Here is a 20028-nt window from a genome sequence, read left to right as displayed (position 1 = left end):
CTCCATTTCTATTTTTGGAGTTGCCGTGGACGGTAAGGGGGCGGCCCTTACTCGTGGTCCTCTTGTGTCCTCCCTCGGGCTTTCTCGGAGCCCCGGGTGGAGATTTATCCCCTCCTCCAACTAACACATCCTTTGGGTCGTGTGGTGTTGCTGGATCTACTTCCACCATGGTCGTATTTCAAAGGGAACTCTTTCGTTTCCCACAGACGGCGCCAATTGTAGGTGGACAAATTCAAGTAGTGCTCTGAATAGCACTGGAATGCAACGGCTTCACGTGCCTCTTGACTGGAACCCTAATTTGTAACGCCCCGAATTTTAGGTACGTTAAGAAGACATTTTATTGATAACATCAAATGGAGTCTGGCTCTTATTACAACAAATACTCTCACAAGAGTTCAATATTTACACAAATGAAGGGGGTTCTAAGGTTCCTAACTACAGCTCCTCCTTCTTCTCCATCCTAGCCAGCTCCTCAGCTCCAAAAGCCTCCAAGGTGTACTGTTCATCTTGATCATCTACAAGATCTGACACATTATACCAGCGTCACCACCGATATAATATGTCAGGGTCACCAAAAGGCAACACCGTGAGCTACAAAGCTCAGCAGAGTAATCCCATACCCGCTAACCCACAACTTATAAACAAAGCTATAATACAACATCCACATGATAAGTATATACACAGTTAATCAATGACACATCCACATTCATTAATCAACTATCGTTGGTGTCCAAGAGTTTCGTGTTTCTCCTACGCGACTCATCGTAGACCGTGTCAACATTTTTATTTACAAAACAATCTTTCAAAAACCATTTGTTTAACACAAAACATTTGCATTGGCTCCGTACCGCGGATAACCAAGCTACACACCCAACCTCGGTTCCGCCGTTCCGAACTCCCGAGTATCCTCACAATGGTTCTGCCGTCCCGGGTTCCCATTGGCACACAAAAAATATTTGCATTGGCTCCGTACCGCGGATAACCAAGCTACACACCCAACCTCGGTTCCGCCGTTCCGGACTCCCGAGTATCCTCACAATGGTTCCGCCGTCCCGGGTTCCCATTGGCACACAAAAAATATTTGCATTGGCTCCGTAACGCGGATAACCAAGCTACACACCCAACCTCGGTTCCGCCGTTCCGGACTCCCGAGTATCCTCACAATGGCTCCGCCGTCCCGGGTTCCCATTGGCACACAAAAAATATTTGCATTGGCTCCGTACCGCAGATAACCAAGCTACACACCCAACCTCGGTTCCACCGTTCCGGACTCCCGAGTATCCTCACAATGGTTCCGCCGTCCCGGGTTCCCATTGGCACACAAAAATATTTGCAATGGCTCCGTACCGCGGATAACCAAGCTATACCTCACCATGGTTCCGCCGCTCCGGGTTCCCATGGGAACACACACATTTTAAAACCCTCGGTTCCACCGCTCCGGGTTCCCGAGTCTCCCACAATGGTTCCGCCGCTCCGGGTTCCCAATTGGGGGTTTTCGAAATCTAAAAAACATCGGTTCCGCCGCTCCGGGTTCCCGAGTATCCCCACAATGATTCCGCCACTCCGGGTTCTCATTGGGTTTTTCAACACACACAAACCTCGGTTCCGCCGCTCTGGGTTCTCATTGGTTTTTTTCAACACACACCACACAATGGGCTACCACGTCCGGCCACATTGCGGTTTTCGAAAATTCAAAACCTTTTCAAAACACGTCTTTTACACACGCACACACACAACTCACATAATGCCACCCGAAATTGGTCATTATGTTGTTTCAAAAATATTTCGTTCCTCAAAAAATATTTCCTTTCATCACTACAAGAAAAATGAAAATTAGTGACGAAAAAGTGGCGACGAAATTTAATTTTGTCACTAAATGAGTATATTTGGCGACGAAAAAATAAATTCGTCACTATTTTGATAACTTTCGTAACGAAATAATTTCGTCACCAATTATGCCTGTTTAGCGACGAAAAAAATATTTTCGTCACTAAAAGTACCCATTTGGCGATAAAATACATTTTTCGTCGCCGAAAGCTTAAAAAAGGTGACAAAATTATTTTTTGTCGCCAAAGATAATCATTTGGTGACAAAAAAAATATTTCGTCGCCAAATGTGAGCAATTTAGTAACGAAATATTTTTTTCGTCACCAAATGCTTAACTTTGGTGACGAAATATTTTTTTCGTCACCATTTTAACACTTTCAGCGACAAAATATATATTTCGTTGTCAAATGGATACCTTTCGTGACGAAATTTATGAATTGCGCTTTGTCACTAAATGTATTTCGGACATAACTCTTTACTAAAATCTCCGATTGAGATAATTCAAATTGGGTTTGAACAATAATTCAATTGCCTACAACTTTCATGTTTATCAAAATTGCTAATTTTAATGTTTAAAGGTCCAAAATTACATTCGAAATATATTTTCATGTTAAACATATGTGTTATATATTAGATATTTCAAATATTTACTGAAAAATGTGTGTAGTGCAGTTGGTTGGAGCTTGCGCGAAAAACTCAAGGGACTCGGGTTCGAAACCCAGCAGGAGCAAGAAAGATGGATTTCTTTTCCCATATGAAAACATCTTTCGCAACGAAAAATTTCGTCACCAATGTGACCCATCGGTGACGAATTTTTTCGTTGTCAAAAAGCACAATAAGTGAGGAAAAAATTTTCGTCACCAATTATTCACTTTTTGGTGACGAAATATTTCGTCATCAAAAGGCACAATAGGTGACGAAAAATAGATTTCGTCACCAGGTAGGAATCCTCGACAACCTTTAGTCGACAAATTTTTTTTCGTCACCTATATTATTTGTGACGAAAAACATGCAATTTGTGACGATTTTCATTCGTCACCCAATTGAATTTTTCTTGTAGTGCATTACTCACACCCTAGGTGTCATATTTCTACTTTCTCGATTCTCGTGTCTCGTTACATGCAAAGACTCCGCGGTAGGACAAACGTAAGCAAGAATCATCCTAACAAGATCATCCAATTCTATATTACTCATCACGCTCGATTACTACTTATAGCATAACGCCACATGTACGGACGCCTTTGGAGTGTATCACTTATGCTTTATTCAAAGCACAACGCCACATGTACGGACGTCTTTGGAGTGAAATCAATTATGCTTTATCAGACCATAAGTAATACAAGCAACTCATATACGCATACTCATAATCATCTTAAAGATCAAAATACAATATTTCTAAACAAACGATAAGCACGTAAATAAAGATAACCTACTTTATATTTGAGTAAGTAAATAGGAAGTAAGTAAATGGGAAGTAAGTAAGGATTTCCTTACATATACTTAGAGATAGTGGACAAAGGACTCTACTTATACGTAAGGAAGTGAGTAGAGGTATTCTACCTTACTTCTTGGCGGTAGTCGACTACGGAAGGTACGTCGGCTACGGAAAGTACGTCGGTGGTCGGGCGGAGTAACTTCCTACGGTATGCTCCCGGTAGCTTCGAAAGAGAAAGGTCTCTCTCGAAACCTAATCTTGACTATTACTACTACTACTTTTGGATCGAGAGGGTGGTCGAGTGGCGGTCTAGTGGCGGTCTTGGATGAGTTTCTTGAAGAACTCAAGAACTACTCAAGAACATGAAGAATAAAAGAAAGAACAAAGAAAGAACATAATTTTTCTAGAGAGAGAAGTTGCTAGGTGAAGGTGTGAGTTGAATGAGAAACATGGGGTGCTATTTATAGGCAAAAATCTTGGCTCTCCCCCTCTCTCTATGGCCGGCCCTCTCTCTCTCTAAATCCTCCATGGATTTGCTCCATTAAGTCATCAAATCACTTCACATGTCAAGCCATGCCTTGTCCAATCCAAATCTTAGGTGTAAGGCTATGTAATCAACTAAGATCTTAGGCTTTTTAGGTGAATCTAGGTAATTATAATCTAGGTTTAGCTTGTAGTCAAGGTCTAAGGCTAATAAAGGCTAGAATTGTGTCATAAAGGTCCATCATAGGTTGTCATTAGGCAAAAATAGACTTAGGCCTAATAAGGTAGCTTGCAAGGCTAGGTTTAGTCCTTGGATTTGTTCTTTGGGAGATTTGTTGGAAGAAAGGGGACAATGGTACAAGATTTGGGAACTAAACAATCCTAGAAGTACAATGGGGAGTTATGTTTGGCTAGGAGAAAGATTCACCAAGGATGAAGAAAGATCAAGGAAAGTCAAGTCAAGGTACAACCCATCTCTCTCTCTCTCTCTCTCTCTCTCTCTCTCTCTCTCTCTCTCTCTCGGGTCTCTCTCCCTCTCTCTCTCGGCAATCTCTCTCTCTCTCTCTCTAGTACACACACACACACACGCATATATATATATATATATATATATATATATATATATATATATATATATATAACAAGAAAGAATAAGAAAGTACAAAGTACAAAGATTCACAAAATCAAATACCCAATAAAGAAATCCAATTAGGCACATGTTTGAAAATAAATAAACTAGGATACTTTGTAATCTAGGTAGATCACACCTCCCATTAAACAAATCCAATTGGGTACAAAACCCCAATACAAAATAATAAAAAGGTACATAGGAAAATCTTAGGCTTTAAAGGCTACATAATAAAATATGGGTACTTTCAATATTGGTACATCATCACATGGGGTTTAAGAAAATATTAGTTTTAATGAACCCATGTACTTGTTGAAAGAATAAACCCTTTACCCAATGGATAATAAACCCCCTAGCATTTATTGTCCAATGGATAATAGCTACTAGGAAACTTTTATAGTAAAATAATCAAAAAGTACTTTAAAGAATTTTTATAAAAGTCTATAATTGTATTTTGTTCAAATCTTTCATTAAACCCTTTTAATATAAAGAATTGAGTTTCTATTATCCAATGGATAATAGTTCCCCTAACTTTTATTGTCCAATGGACAAAGAATAAAACCAAATTAATAAAAGGAAAATAATAAATAATTTCTAGGGTTGAAAAATGTTGACTAGTCAAATCAACTTTATTGGAAGGTTCCCTAGTCACATCGGTACTTTATTTGGTCAAAAGACTCTATTATCCAAGGGTCACTAACTTCCCTAACGGTTATTACCCAATGGATAATAGTTTCCCTTGCGGTTAATAACCAAAGGATAAAAAGAGTACAAGTGCCTTTTATTTTAAAATATGATTTTTTTGAAAGACTACACGTACTTTCATAATAAAAAATTTATTATCCAATGGACAAAAATTACCCTTGTGGTTGTTATCCAATGGATAATGGAGGGGTGGGAGAATCCCCAATAAACAAAGAATAAATGTACTTTGCACATGTGTTTATAAACCCATTAAAATACTATATCCTTGTACTTATCAAAATATTTTAAAGGAAAGCCTATTGTCCAATGGATAAAAATTACCCTAACCATTATGAACCAAATGGGTAAAAGCAAAAGGTTCAAAAGTTTCAAAAGGTCCAAAAGGTTCATCTATAACTAGGTAAGTCGGTTGCTTGGTTCCTCCAAGTAGTCGGTTGGAAACTAACTAAATTGGTCACGTAGGTTTCTAGTCGAGAGTTAACCAACGACCAAAATCTAACTATGACGAAGATTAACAAGAAATCGTATAGTCACTTAAGAGAAAATAAGTAATTCAAATAAAATTCAAATATTTAACGAAATTTTTACTGACCAAAATTCAGGGTCGTTACATAATTTGTCAATCAAACCTTTGTCCTGCAAAACAGACAAGGAGTGAGTGCACCTTTGCCTCTCGTGGCAAAGACCCTCCGATGCCTTTGTTAGTATTTCGTACTAAAGAAACCCTAATTATCAGTAGGAGAATATCGAATAATACAATGTATTGCGTACCTCTTTTCTCTAGGTTTATCTCATATTTATAGATTTATGGATGCTTGTTGCCCAAGTATCCATATTGCCCTAGGTTTCCTACCTCGTATAGAAAAACTAGGATCTCTTGGATTCTCGTTCCCTTATCAGTTTATTTCCTTAATCCTTGTAGGACTCTTTCCATAACAAGCCGAACATCCATACTCGTTGGGTATCTTTCTTAGATCCTATATTCTTGGGATCTCATCCCTTAACGGAATACCAATGATTCTGGACCCTTCTAGAATGTTCCCTCTAATAGGACTTCTCTCTTTGTTCGGCCATCTCATGGCCGAACAGACAGCCTGGACCAGTTACTTCACATGTAACTGGTCCTTTATCAACGATTTGGACCATTTCCTTTTTTAGGAACTCTCCTCCTGTTCGGCTCTCTCTTCGCCGAACAAGCTACCTGATCAGTGGCATCACATGTCACTTTCCTTGTATTTGGTCCAATAACATCTCGTGTTTTACTGAACCAAGATTTCGTACAACCACTCTGGACCCATGACTTCTCATGTCACTGGTCCATAGTGCGTTGACTTTTTCCTTCACCGTGCTTGGGCTCTTCTTGGGCCTGTTCGGGAATACCTCCCTACAATGGCCACACAATTCACAAGACTAATGCACTCTACTGTCTCAACACGACTCTCTATCCCAAATTCCCACCATCGGTATTTCCACCCCTTGTGTTACCATATAACACCACGAGGATTACCGTGTTACCACCCCTTGCATCACAGTGATCCCTAACGACTCGAGTCACCGTATTACCACCCCTTGCGTTACGAGACCCATCTGAGTCTCCGTATTACCACCCCTTGCGTTACGAGACTCCCTAAACCAACTTTCGACTCTCAAACAACTACTTTCTCACACAATATGCAAGTTAAGACTCCCCCATGTTCACATTCATAGATGAGACTTCATACAACATGCCAACGTTATCACAAATATGCAACAAACATTCACAAGTGCCAACAATCAATAGAAAGTATTTAAACGAAGTTTTAACTAAGTAATTCCTTATTCGTTCCTCACTAACGGAAGGCCAACGGATCAAGAATAACATCCACTAATCATAGGAAGTCAAAACGATAGAACAAGGATCTTAGGAATAGCCAACGGATGTTGGCAAACTGACACACCCTCACTCTAATGGTCATAACTTTCTGTGTACTCAGAATCTTAAGGCGATTTTGGTGGCAATGGAAATCTAACTTCAAGACCTTCGAATCGATATAAAGTTTGCATCAATCGAACATTGGACGAGAAAGTTATGGCCGTTTGAAGTTGGGCTGAAACCCAAAAGACGAGCAGAATTTCCAGAGATGGCAGGGATCGATCCCTTCTCTCTTGGGGATCGATCCCCAAGGTGAAAATGTCCAGATTTGAAAGAGGGATCGATCCCTCATGCTTGGGGATCAGCGATTTCGGGCGATTTCTGCAGTTTTCTGACAACTTTCAAATGAATGAAGGGAGACGATCAAAGCTCGATTCTCACACCACAACAACATATAAACACATTAAAGAGGTAAAGAAGTCCCTACCTCATGATGATAATCAAGATCCAAGCGCTTTAAACGAGCCTTAGCCTCTTTGACCTTCAAAACTTCGATTCAAGCTTGACCCAAGGAATTTTGAGCTTGAGGATGCGATTTGAAGGTCGGTGGGAGGTTGATCCTTGAAGTTTTTGAGAGATGGAGTGAGGTTTTGAGTGATAGGAGGAGAGAGAGAGATATGGCTTGCTAGAGAGAGAGAGAGAGAATGGATGAGAGAGAGTTGGGGAGATGAAAATGATTCTCTACACCACACACACACACCCCTTATATACTCTTATAGTTTTAAACTACACATCCACTTCCTCAATCTTCTATTCTTTCACTTAAATCCTCAAATCAAATAATCACCAATTACACCATATTCTTCCAATTAGTCATTTAATTAACATTTCAATAATTAAAGAAAATACAGGTCTCTACATTCTAGGTGTAACGACCCTAATTTTGGCCCTAATTTTTTTAAAAAAATTCGCAATGTTTTATTAAGACTCACTAATTATATTAGACTAATCGATTTAATTATTGTAACCAGGTATTTAATTCATATAGTTACTTTGAATTTCCTATATAACATTTTAAATTTTAATATACGTGTGTGTATATATATAACCCCTTCAAGATAAATAGGGTTATAAGAGATAAACTTCAAATTGATCTAGGATGATAAGGATACAAAGATTAGAAACCTAACAAAAAAAAAAAAACAAACCCACCCAATCCCCCCATTTATTCGGCTGAGAGAGAGGAGAGAGAAAATAACTCCCCCACTTTCCTCCACCTCCTCTACAAAACTAAATCCCTCCCCACTCTCTCATTTTTTTTTTCGGGAGAGAGAGAGAGAGAGAGAGAGAGAGAGAGAGAGAGAGAAATGTGGGTTTCATCATCTATCCAAAATAAATAAATTTCAACCCCATTATTCATTTCCCACTCTCGGTAGGGAGAGAGAAAGAGACAGCAGAGAATAAGATACAAAGTCTTTATTCAATTATTTGTTCTTCCCATCTTTGTTTTATTTTGTTTGATCAAGAGAGGAACAAATCCCTTCCCCAAAATTCACTTCCACTTTGCCGAGAGAAAAAGAAGGAAAAAAAAGGAAGAAGAAGAAGGAAAAAAAAAAAAGGGAAGAGGAAAAGACGATCACAAAGTTCCTCCATTGCCGCACCATTGCCGCTGCTGCTCACCTCTTTTTTTTTAAATCCTCGCTAGAACTCCAAGGACCAAGGTAGATTTTTTTTTACCCCTTAACTCTAAGAATATCAAAAATGAAAACCGTGGCTTGAATCAAACCCGTGCAAAGAGAAACCAAAACTACCAAAAACTGTTCTGTAACGCCCCTCAATTTTGGTCAGTAAAAATTTCGTTAAAAATTTGAATTTTATTTGAATTACTTATTTTCTCTTGAATGGCTATATGACTTCTTGTTTATTTTGGTCGTAATTAGATTTTGGTCGTTAGTTAACTCTCGACTAGAAACCCTACGTGACCAATTTAGTTAGTTTCCAACCGACTCGTTGGAGGAACCGAGCAACCAACTCACCTAGTTACTAGATGAACCTTTTGAAACTTTTGAACCTTTTGCCTTTACCCATTGGTCCATAATGGTTAGGGTAATCTTTGTCCATTGGACAATAGGCCCCCATTTAAATATTTTGGTAAAGTACTAGATATAGTATCTTAATGGTGTATGTTCACATGTGCAAAGTACATTTATTCTTTGTTTATTGGGGATTCTCCCACCCCTCCATTATCCATTGGTTAATAACCACAAGGGTAATTTTTGTCCATTGGATAATAAACTTTTTATTATAAAAGTACATGTAGTCTTTCAAAATCTTATTTTAAAATAAATGGTACTTGTACTCTTTTGTCCAATGGTTATTAACCGCAAGGGAAATTATTATCCATTGGGTAATAACCGCTAGGGAAGTTAATAACCCTTGGGTAATAGAGTCTTTTGACCAAATAAAGTACCGATGTGACTAGGGAACCTTCCAATAAAGTTGATTTGAATAGTCAACATTTTCAAACCCTAGGAATTACTTATTAATTTCCTTTTTATTAAATTAGTTTTATTCTTTGTCCTTTGGACGATAAATGTTAGGGGAACTATTATCCATTGGATAATAGAAACTCAATTCTTTATATTAAAAGGATTTTTGAAAGATTTGACAAGTACTTTGATCTTTTAAAGAAATGACATTTATAATTATTTTGAAAAGTACTTTTGATTATTTTTTCTAATAAAAGTACCCAAGTAACCTTGGACCATTGGACAATAACCGTTAGGGTAATCTTTACCCATTGGACAAAAGCCTTTCCTTTATTTTATTTGGTAAGTACATATATATATATATATATATATATATATATATATATATAAACATGTGTAATAATAAAAAGGACATGTAGTCTTTTTCAAAGACTTAGTTTAATATTTAAAGTACTCGTACCTTATTATCCTTTGGTTATTAACCGTTAGGGATTTTATTATCCATTGGGTAATAGCCTTATTCTTTCAACCAAGTACATGGGTTTAATAAACTAGTCTTTTTCAAAAACCCCATGGGATGAGGTACCAATATTTTTATTGTGCTAGTACTTGGTAGTCTTTAAAGCCTAAGATTTCCTAGGTACCTTGATATTATTTTGTATTAGGGTTTTGTACCCAATTGGATTAATTTATTGGGGGGAGAGAGAGAGAGAGAGAGAGAGAGAGAGAGAGAGAGAGAGAGAAAGAGAGAGAGACCCGAGAGAGAGAGGAGGAAAGATAGAAGAAGATGGGATTGTACTTTCATGATCCTTCCTTGATCTTTCTTCATCCTTGGTGAATCTTTCTCCTAGCCAAACATAACTCCCCCATTGTACTTCTAGGATTGTTTAGTTCCCAAATCTTGTATCATTGTCCCCTTTCTTCCAACAAATCTCCCAAAGATCAAATCCAAGGACTAAACCTAGCCTTGCAAGCTACCTTATTAGGCCTAAGTCTATTTTGCCTAATGACAACCTATGATGGACCTTTATGACACAATCCTAGCCTTTATTAGCCTTAGACCTTGACTACAAGCTAAACCTAGATTATAATTATCTAGATTCACCTAAAAAGCCTAAGATCTTAGTTGATTACATAGCCTTACACCTAAGATTTGGATTGGACAAGGCATGGCTTGACATGTGAAGTGATTTGATGACTTAATGGAGCAAATCCATGGAGGATTTATAGAGAGAGAGGGCCGGCCATAGAGAGAGGGGAAGAGCCAAGGTTTTGCCTATAAATAGCACCCCATGCTTCTCATTCAACTCACACCTTCACCTAGCAACTTCTCTCTCTAGAAAAATTGTGTTCTTTCTTTGTTCTTTCTTTAGTTCTTCATGTTCTTGAGTTCTCTAGGAAAAGAAAGTACAACTCTTTTCCTTTCGAAGCAAACCTACGCCGTTACGCCGCCAAAATCCAAAACCGTAGACCGAATCTTTATAACTGACTACTACCGCCAAGAAGCAAGGTAGGATATCCTTATCTTCCATCCCAAGTAGTTATCTTTACCTATTTTCCCAAATATAGTCTTGTACCCAATTATAAGTTCGTTAGGAAGAAACTTTAATCATGTCATTTAAAGTAGATAATGTTATCTTTTGTTGAAAGTATATGAAATGCATGATGTTTGTTATTAAGTGATTCAAGCATGTCAAGTAGTTTTAAAATGGATGATCTTGTTAGATTGAATAGTATAATGAATGATATCTTATGTGAAAAGTCTCACCGCGGAGTCTATGCATGAGAAACGAGACACGAAAATCAAGAAAGTAGAAACATGACACCTAGGGTGTGGATAATGATGAGATGTGTTTTGAAACCGCAATATGGCCGGACTTGGTAGCCCATTGTGTGTATGGAAACCCGCAATGTGGCCGGACATGGTAGCCCATCGTGTGGATTGTGAAAACCGCAACGTGGCCGGACTTGGTAGCCCGTTGTGTGTATGAAAACTCGTAATGTGGCCGGACTTGGTAGCCCATTGCGTGGATTGTGAAAACCACAATGTGGTCGGACTTGGTAGCCCATTGTGAAGATTGCCAATGCGGCCGGACGTGGTAGCCTCATTGGTAATGTGGCTTGGTTATCCGCGGAGAGGAGCCAATGCAAGTTTTGTGTGCCAATGGGAACCCGGCGCGGCGGAACCATTGTGAGGATACTCGGGAGACCGGCGCGGCGGAACCGAGGTTGGGTGTGTAGCTTGGTTATCCGTGGTACGGAGCCAATGTAAATTGTGTGAGTTAAACAAATGGTTTTTGAAAGGTTGATTGGTAAATGAAATTGTTGACACAGTCTACGATGAGTAGCGTAGGAGAAACCCGGAAAATCTTGGACACCAACGTTGATGGATGTGTCATTGTTAGCTTTGTATATACGTATCATGTGGAAATCGATGTTTCAGTATAACCTGTTGTGTGTAAGTTATGGGTTAGAGGGTTTGGATAGTTCTATTGAGCTTTGTAGCTCACGGTGTTGCCTTTTTGGTGACCCTGACTTATTATATTGGTGGCGACGCCGGTATAATATGTCAGACCTCATAGATGAACAGGGTGAACTTTACACCTTGGAGGCATTTGGAGCCGAAGAGCTAGCCCGGATGGAAGAACAAGCGGAGCAGTAGTTAGGAACCTTAGTTCCCTCCCGTTTGTAATAAAAGTACTTCTTTTAAGTTTTTGTTGTAATAAAAGAGCCAGACTCAGTTTATTTTCAATAAAATGTTTATTTAACGTACCCAAAATTCGGGGCGTTACATGTTCGAACAAGTCGGTACCTCAAGTCCGTGAGTCACGGCCTTATGGCCGCCAGCTTATTAACAATATGTTTGGCTATTTGGGTAATACTAGTTCTGTTGTTAGTAACTTAATCAAGGATATACATTTAGCTTGGGCCTTATAATGGTAATGATATGTTGGTAGTGTGCTTGAAATGTATAAGTTTTCTATTGATCTATATGAGTATGGAATAAAACTAGTATTTATTAATTAGTAAGGCACGAAATAGTTAGTATGTTTAGAAGTGTAAAGAAGTTAAAACAAATAGAAGATTTTTGGAGCTACATGATTAAGACGTTATACGGATGTACTAGATAATTAATTTTACTTGTTTAACTAGCACAGTTTATATTTCACTAAACAAAATTATATGGGTATATTGTCAGATTTTAGTAAAAAAAAAAAGTGTGAGGTTAAATAATTATAATTTATCATTGTAGTTAATAAAAATGTATGCCTTTTAGTGGAACTTGATTGACTACTTCAGTAATTTAGTTTGATAAAACTAGATGGTGTTTAGGTGAATAGTTTAATGTGACACTGTAGAATATTAAAACAATTAGAAGATCTCGCCTAGTAAGATTTTAACTAAGTGAAACTATAAATTTCACCATAAGGTTAAATACCACAAGACAATCGCTAAGATTAGTTAAGTTACTAATTAAACTGACCCTATGGTTTACGAAAGGCTCGTTAACCCTCAAAGTGCTAGAAATTACTAAAATGAACCTGCGTACTAAATCATTAAGAAACACAAAAGTCACAAGGACAAAACCAAATACTTTATTCAAAATTCTTTTGTCTTTTGAACTATCGATAATGTTATGTTGTATTGACTTTTTATGAATTGTTGTTATTATTTACCACTTGCAATTACTCTGGTATTGAAATATATAGAAATTGTTGTGAGGTTAGTTTGGACTTAAGCTCACTGGAGGTGACCTACGGTGGTTCACTTATCCTGTGTATGTGGTGATAGTATGATATGTGTACTCGTCATTTAAAATAATTGCTTTGTTGATTGAACCGAGAATGTAGAAAGGACATTATGGACATTGGAGGAGTTGTGGACTTAGAGAACTTATGCATACGTTGTTCTGGTTAGTGGGAAAAGGAAACATATGAAAGGTGGTGGGCTTAGCAGGACCTCGGGGGTAGCTTGACAGGACCTTGTGTGATCAGGGGTAGCCTGGTAGGACCTTGAGAGCAGCCTGAAAGATCCGATGTAGCTAGGGTGGCCAAGCAGGACCTTAGGGGTAGTCTGGCAGGACCTTAGGTATTGAGGATAGCCTAGCAGGACCTTGAGGGTAGCCTGATGGACCTAGAATTGTGAGGGTGGCAAAGAAGGACCTCAGGGGTAGTTCGGCAGGACCTCAGATATTGAGGGTAGCCTAGCAGGACCTTGAGGGTAGCCTAATGGACCTAGAATTGTGAGAGTAGCCTACTAGGACCTGTAAAGTATATCCAGTGAAATTCTGAGTTTGGAACGTGGTGAATACTACGGTGTTGGAATGATTTTAGATTCTGGAATTTACTTAAGTTGATAGTTATATAATGATATAAGTTTTGTGTTATTCGATTCTTACCTCCTTTTATTATAAATGTGATTGTTTGTAGAGTAAGGGTTAATGAGTAAGATTTATCTACTGAGTTTCAAAACTCATTATAGTGCCATTGGGCTGGCATTTCATGCCAGGTAATGAGGAGACCGAAGAACAGAATCCTCTACAAGATGATCAGTACCAGGGTGAGGACCTCCCAGCTAAGGAAGGGGAGTTTGTCGAGCCTTGGATGCCTTACCTTTAGAAGCTCTGTAATTTGGAATAATGTTATTTAAATTTCCAAAAGTATTATCACATTTGTCAAACCCTGTTTTATTCTTGTTGAGTTGTAAGATAATTAAGTAGTTTTGAATTTAGTATTTGAGATTTCCGCTACTAAATCCTGTTTAATAAAATTTTACTTCTTAAATCAGTTTTATGAATTATTAAATCAATTAAAAATAATTTAATTAACGTGTCCGAAAATCGGAGCGTTACACTAGGCCCCTTTGAGAATATTAGTGACTCCTTGAATGTTTAGTGCTTTTTGGGCTAAGATTTTGCCCACAAGACAACGGTTGCTGATTTCTCCTGTTTCTCCAGAACCCTGCTCAAGGTCCAAAAGACAACGGTTGCTGATTTCTCCTGTTTCTCCAGAACCCTCCTCAAGGTCTGCCATGGATGAAGAGAAAGAAGAAAAGAGAGAGAGAAGAAGAGGGGGGAAAGAGGGAAGAGAGATAAGGAGAAAGGAGGGAGTAGGGAGTAGGGAAAAGAACGAGGGGAAAGAGGAAAGGGTGGAGGGGGAAGAAAAGTGAAAGAAGGTGAGCGAAGGAGGAAAACAGAGAGGGTGAAAGGTGGTGGTAGTTGGTAATTAAGGGTCATCATTTGGCCCGAAGGCCCGCGGCCCGCCCTAAGCCCGGCCCGGCCCATAGTTTATAATGGGCGGGATCGGGCCTATAAATTTTTACTCGGCCCGCCCGTGGTACCCGTTCAAAAGCCCGCCCACGGGTCCGCCCATTAGCCCCAAATCCCACAAAATCCTTTCTTTTTTCCCTTTCCCAAGGAAATTTAAGCCCGTCCGGTTTTTGGCCCGCTAGCCCGTCAATTGGGCTAGCTCGCGGGCGGGGCTTGGGCTTCAATTTATAGTAGGTAGCCCGGCCCGTCCGGCCCGCAAAAAAGAAAAAGCCCGATCGGCCCGGCCCGTGGGCGGGCTTGGGTAGTACATTGACGGGCTGGCCCGGCCCGGCCCGATGATGACCCTTATTGGTAATGGACACAACAAGACAAAACCACTAAGGGAAGCCTCTCATTCTAGAGAGAGAAGCCCACCCCTATATTACCCCTACGTCGTGATTGCAAGGTCAGCTTCCTGCGCAAGTTCCAGTTTGACTTGTACTTGAGAAACGGCTAGGAGTGTATTCCATCCGGGAAAAAAAGGTCTACGATTATTGAATGAGAAAAACTTTTTTACGGACATTCCGTAAAGAAGATATACAGCGCTCAATCGCGCACATTAATATTTTGGGTCTAGATTGAAAACCATTTTTACTAGTATTTTTACCGATTAAAATTGAAAATACATCTCAGCCAAACGGATGAGATTGAGCGTAGCCATGAATAAATTTCTCTCTTATTGAATATTCAACATTGGGTGCGTGTAATGAATAGATAAGATTCTTAGATAGTCCTTTCGTGGTATGTGGTGGATTTGATCTCTATTTTTTAGCACAAGAAAAACTTTTTCACGAAGGAGCCGTGAATAAGAAAAATTATAGAACCCAATGATATTTGAACACCTCAGCCAGATAGACGTACTTTAAGTTTCATTCATATATTGTCCTCTCAATTGTAACCATGGTTAAATTCCTTTTGCCACTGCACTTGCTGAATAAACCCAAAACAAAGAAGCGCGTAGAAGAAGCGGTCCAGAAAGACGAAGCACTGTCTACTATCTTTCTTTTTATTCAACGGTTAAAGGTTGTCAACACTAGCTTACGCGTACTTCGACTAGTCTCATATCTTGTTTGACTAAAGACAAGTCATCTATATCGGGATTAGGAAATTCACAGCCTGATCCCAAAAATCAAACACTGGTTAATTGTGTGGGAGACAAACCCACCAACTAATCGGACTTGCTCTTGGGGGAACTGTTCATCCTATTGTTCTATGCCCAACTGTTAATGGTAATTGTCTATCAAATCAGAGAAAAGGCGGAGCAAATAACATTTGTTAAAAATTAAGAGTAAAGCCTGATTGTTTAGGAAAAATCCAATCAAAAGCCCAAAAAGACTGCTTTCTATGCTATGTTTTTAAAGTTTAAGTTTTTAAAGTTTTTGAAAAAAATTTGAATTTGAGTCATAATTTTTTATTTTTTCGATTTATGTCGTAGAGACAAATCAACAAAACTATATAAATTTGGTACAAAACTAACAAACAAGAATTTTTTTTGAATAAAGACAAAAAAAAAGAACGAAGTGGCCTTTTTTGGGAAATTACCCTCGATTTCATTTTGGGAAAAAAGCTACAACTATGGTAATTGGACAAATATTGTTTCGTTTTGAAGAGAGGAACCTAAATTTTCTTAAAAAAATAGTCAAAACCTCAAAATATCTACTAAAGACAAAAATAATCCATAATAGGTATATTTATTGGATTAGCTTTGTCTTTTTCAAAGACCTTGTTCCGATAGGAACTTTTAGGACTTTTTTGGATTTTGTCTTTATTTGAATTTTTTTCGCATTTGTTAGTTTTACGACTCACTTTTTTACTTTTTCGATTCGTCTCGTTATCAGAAAAGTGGAAAAGTGAGTCGTAAAACTAACAAACGCAAAAAAAAAAAATTGAATAAAGACAAAACCAAAAAAAGTAAAAAAAGTGTTAATGGAATGGGATTGGTGTATAAAATTTTTACTATTAAAGATTCCTCTCTAGAAATGAACCAATAAAGCGAATTTCTGTTCTTTTAAATATAAGGAAAAAATAATCGTCTACTGACCATACTTTTCGAGATAATTAACTAGGGAAAAACCGAAGAAAAGAAAAATTGGATGAGCGTGTAGAGTGCTGAATCTACTGACTGATGCACTACATGGCATTGTTGTAATTCTGGCAAAAATCCAGCCGAAATGTATATATAAAAGACCTCGGCGACCATATTTAAGTTGGAGAAGATTTGATTCGGTCTGCTAAAAGTGATTCACAGTTTTTTCGGTCCCACATACGAAAGGGATTATTTGGCTGAGGTGTTGAAACAGTATTGGGTGCTGCAATTTCCTTATTTACAGTTCCTCCGTGAATAAATTTTTTAGCACAAGACCATTTTTTATGCTCCAATAGTAGTCCCAAGTTAGTTTTTTTTTTTTTAAATAGTAGTCTCAATTTCATCTTTTGAGTTGCTATCTTGGAAAGATGCACACAGTTTGTGTGTCCGTATTTCTTGTATGAACTGTTCAAAAAATATATTTCTTGTATGAATATATGCCACATGTAAAGGTATAGTTACGATGGCTCCAGTACAAAGGAAAATGGAGTCTAAGGCTCCGTTTCGGAAAGAAAAATAAGTACTTATTTTTTAAGAAGGTAATTTCAAGCTTAAAAATCATGTGCTTACGCAAATTATTTTTCTATCAATATGGATCTTGTTTGATAGATCTTATTGAGATCTATAAGACGGTACAAAAAAAATTGAAAAATTATTTTTCATTTATATTATTTTTGAGTTTAAAAATGTGAAATAAGTACCTATTTTTTGAGAAAGTGTTATGGAACGGAGCCTAAGCATTTGCAAAAGTGATGGGTGCTTTTGTCATTTGATATTTAAGGCTTTATTTATTCTGTGTAGTATTGGTATTGGTTATCTTCGTTTGATTTGACATTGCCACTAGTGCTTGGTGGGGATTCTGGATGGAGTAGACATTCCCAAAGGGAAAATAGGAGGAGGAAAATTTAGGTGACAACTGTTGGATGCTAAAATGCACTCCAATCTAGTTGGGAACAGATAGTAAATACTAGTTGTATTTCAGGAAGGCCAGTTAATGTATCGATTATTCATTGGTGAGTTGGGTTTTCAGACACCACATGTGGCTTGAATCTTTCTTTCTTTCATAGCCTGTGGACTCAGTAAAGTGGAAAAGTTTATGTTGGTTTCTTTTTGATGGGGTGGAAAGGTTTGACACTGCAGTATTGACAGCAATGGAATCTGGCAATGGGGTGCACTGCACAGCTCAATCTCTTCAAACCAAAAATAATGGTATGGCAATAAAATCTCTCACCACCACACCGCATATGGGCTATGGCATGGAAATCGACTAATAAGAGTTACCCCCTCCATTACCAAAAATATAATTGTACCACCATCAATGCATTGTGGCTGCAGACATATAACAACATAGTAAGATGCTATCGATAAGGGAAAATGATTTTGCAATTTCTTTTTAACATTTTGTCCACTTGTTCTACTCCCTCCTTATTCACGTGAAATAACAAAATTATCATTTACATATATATATCGGAGCGGTTCCGGAGACCCTTAAAAAAAACCTTCCAAATCTTAATCTCATAATTTCCGATCAAATTTTGATGATCCGAGCTACTCAATGTGTTCAGAACGTGATTTTAAAGGTGCCCGCGAGAAACTGGCAAAAAAACTAACTGCGAAAGGCTTAATTTGAGCAATTTTTTATTGAACCGTTCAATAAAGTTCAATAAAAAACTGTTCGGATGAAGCCCTTCCCAGTCATTTTTTTTTACTAATTTCTCATGAGCACTCTTAAAATCACGTTCTGATTACATTGAGCGGCTCAGATCATCAAAATTCAATTGAAAACTGGGGGGGGGGGGGGGGGAGGGGGGGTTTAAAGGTCTCCGGAACCGCCCTGTATATATATATAGTCCCCTTCTTATAAGGACTACCCTATTTTAATAAAATGCGGACCTTTCTTTTCCGATCGAATTTCTATAATCGAGCCGCTCAATGTGTTCAGAACGTGATTTTAAAGGTACCCTAAAGAAATCAGCAAAAAAAAAGACCGGGAAGGGCTTCATCCGAGCAGTTTTTGTTTTTTTTATCTAACGGTTCAAATAACAACTGCTCAAATCAAGCCATTTCCGGTCATTTTTTTTGCCAATTTCTCACGGGTACCCCTAAAATCACGTTCTGAACACATTGAGCGGCTCGGATCATCGAAATCCAATCAGAAAAGGCGAGAAATAGGAGGTCCGCATATAAGGTCCTCATTTTAAGGTCCTTACCTGAAGATTTCTGTATATATGTGTGTGTGTGTGTGATGAGTGTTAAACTTAAGAGTAATTTGTGTGAATAAGGACAAGAAAGAAGTGTAGGAGATTGAAAAGTGTCTGAAATAGTTTTTGACAATAATTGGATTGAGAGCGATGCTAGTTCGCATACAACTCACACAGAGAGATACACAAATTCATATATTTTGTGGGTTTCACACACGTCACCAACACATCTATGGGCCGGAATATGCCTGGGCATCACATACTTTTTATTGTCTCATGGTTCAGTGGCGGAAAAGGCTAGAACCCCTCTAAGGTCATCCACAGTGGTATAATCAAAAATCAATTATTTTTAGTGTTAATAATGTTAGTGTAAAAGATGGCTCACAATGATATAATCAAACTTAGCAACATTCTTACAAATAATCAAATTTTGGATTTTGGATAATCAAAACTAGCAACCTTTTTCAATAATCAAAATTTGTGGATCTCATACCACATAAGTTAACTAGTTCCAAAATTTGTATACATGCGTGTTTCAACTGGTATTTTCTTCTTCTTTTTTTCGCCTACTTTATATCTTCTTCACTTTACACAAACTATTTCTCTTTATTTCCCTACAAAAGTGAAGCTTATATTCTCAATCATTTACAATTCAACCTATCGTCGCCGGATTAAGATATTTCACTTTCTTCCTCCCAAAAAAATATTAATAATAAGAGTGAAGAAAGTCACTGATTTTGCCCAAAATTAAGAGAGGAAATCGATATATTTTTGCCTAAAAAAAAGGTAAATGGAGGGAAGTGAATGGCAGAAAACAGAGGGAGAGAAAGAGAGAGAGAGAGAGAGAGTGAACTTGTAGTGGACCCTTATTTTGATTATGGACTAGAAGTGATCATTGTGAAGCTCAATATTGTTAAGCTTAGCAACCTCTTAAGTGAATAATCAAAAGCTGATATGTCAACTTTAGATTATCATTTTTTTGATTATACCACTGTAGATAGTCTAAGCGGGCAC

This window comes from Rhododendron vialii, chromosome 3a, assembly GCF_030253575.1.
Source record: "Rhododendron vialii isolate Sample 1 chromosome 3a, ASM3025357v1".
NCBI classification, from domain to species: Eukaryota; Viridiplantae; Streptophyta; class Magnoliopsida; order Ericales; family Ericaceae; genus Rhododendron; species Rhododendron vialii.
The sequence above is the reverse complement of the archived record's forward strand: the minus strand, read 5'-3'. Positions refer to the sequence as shown.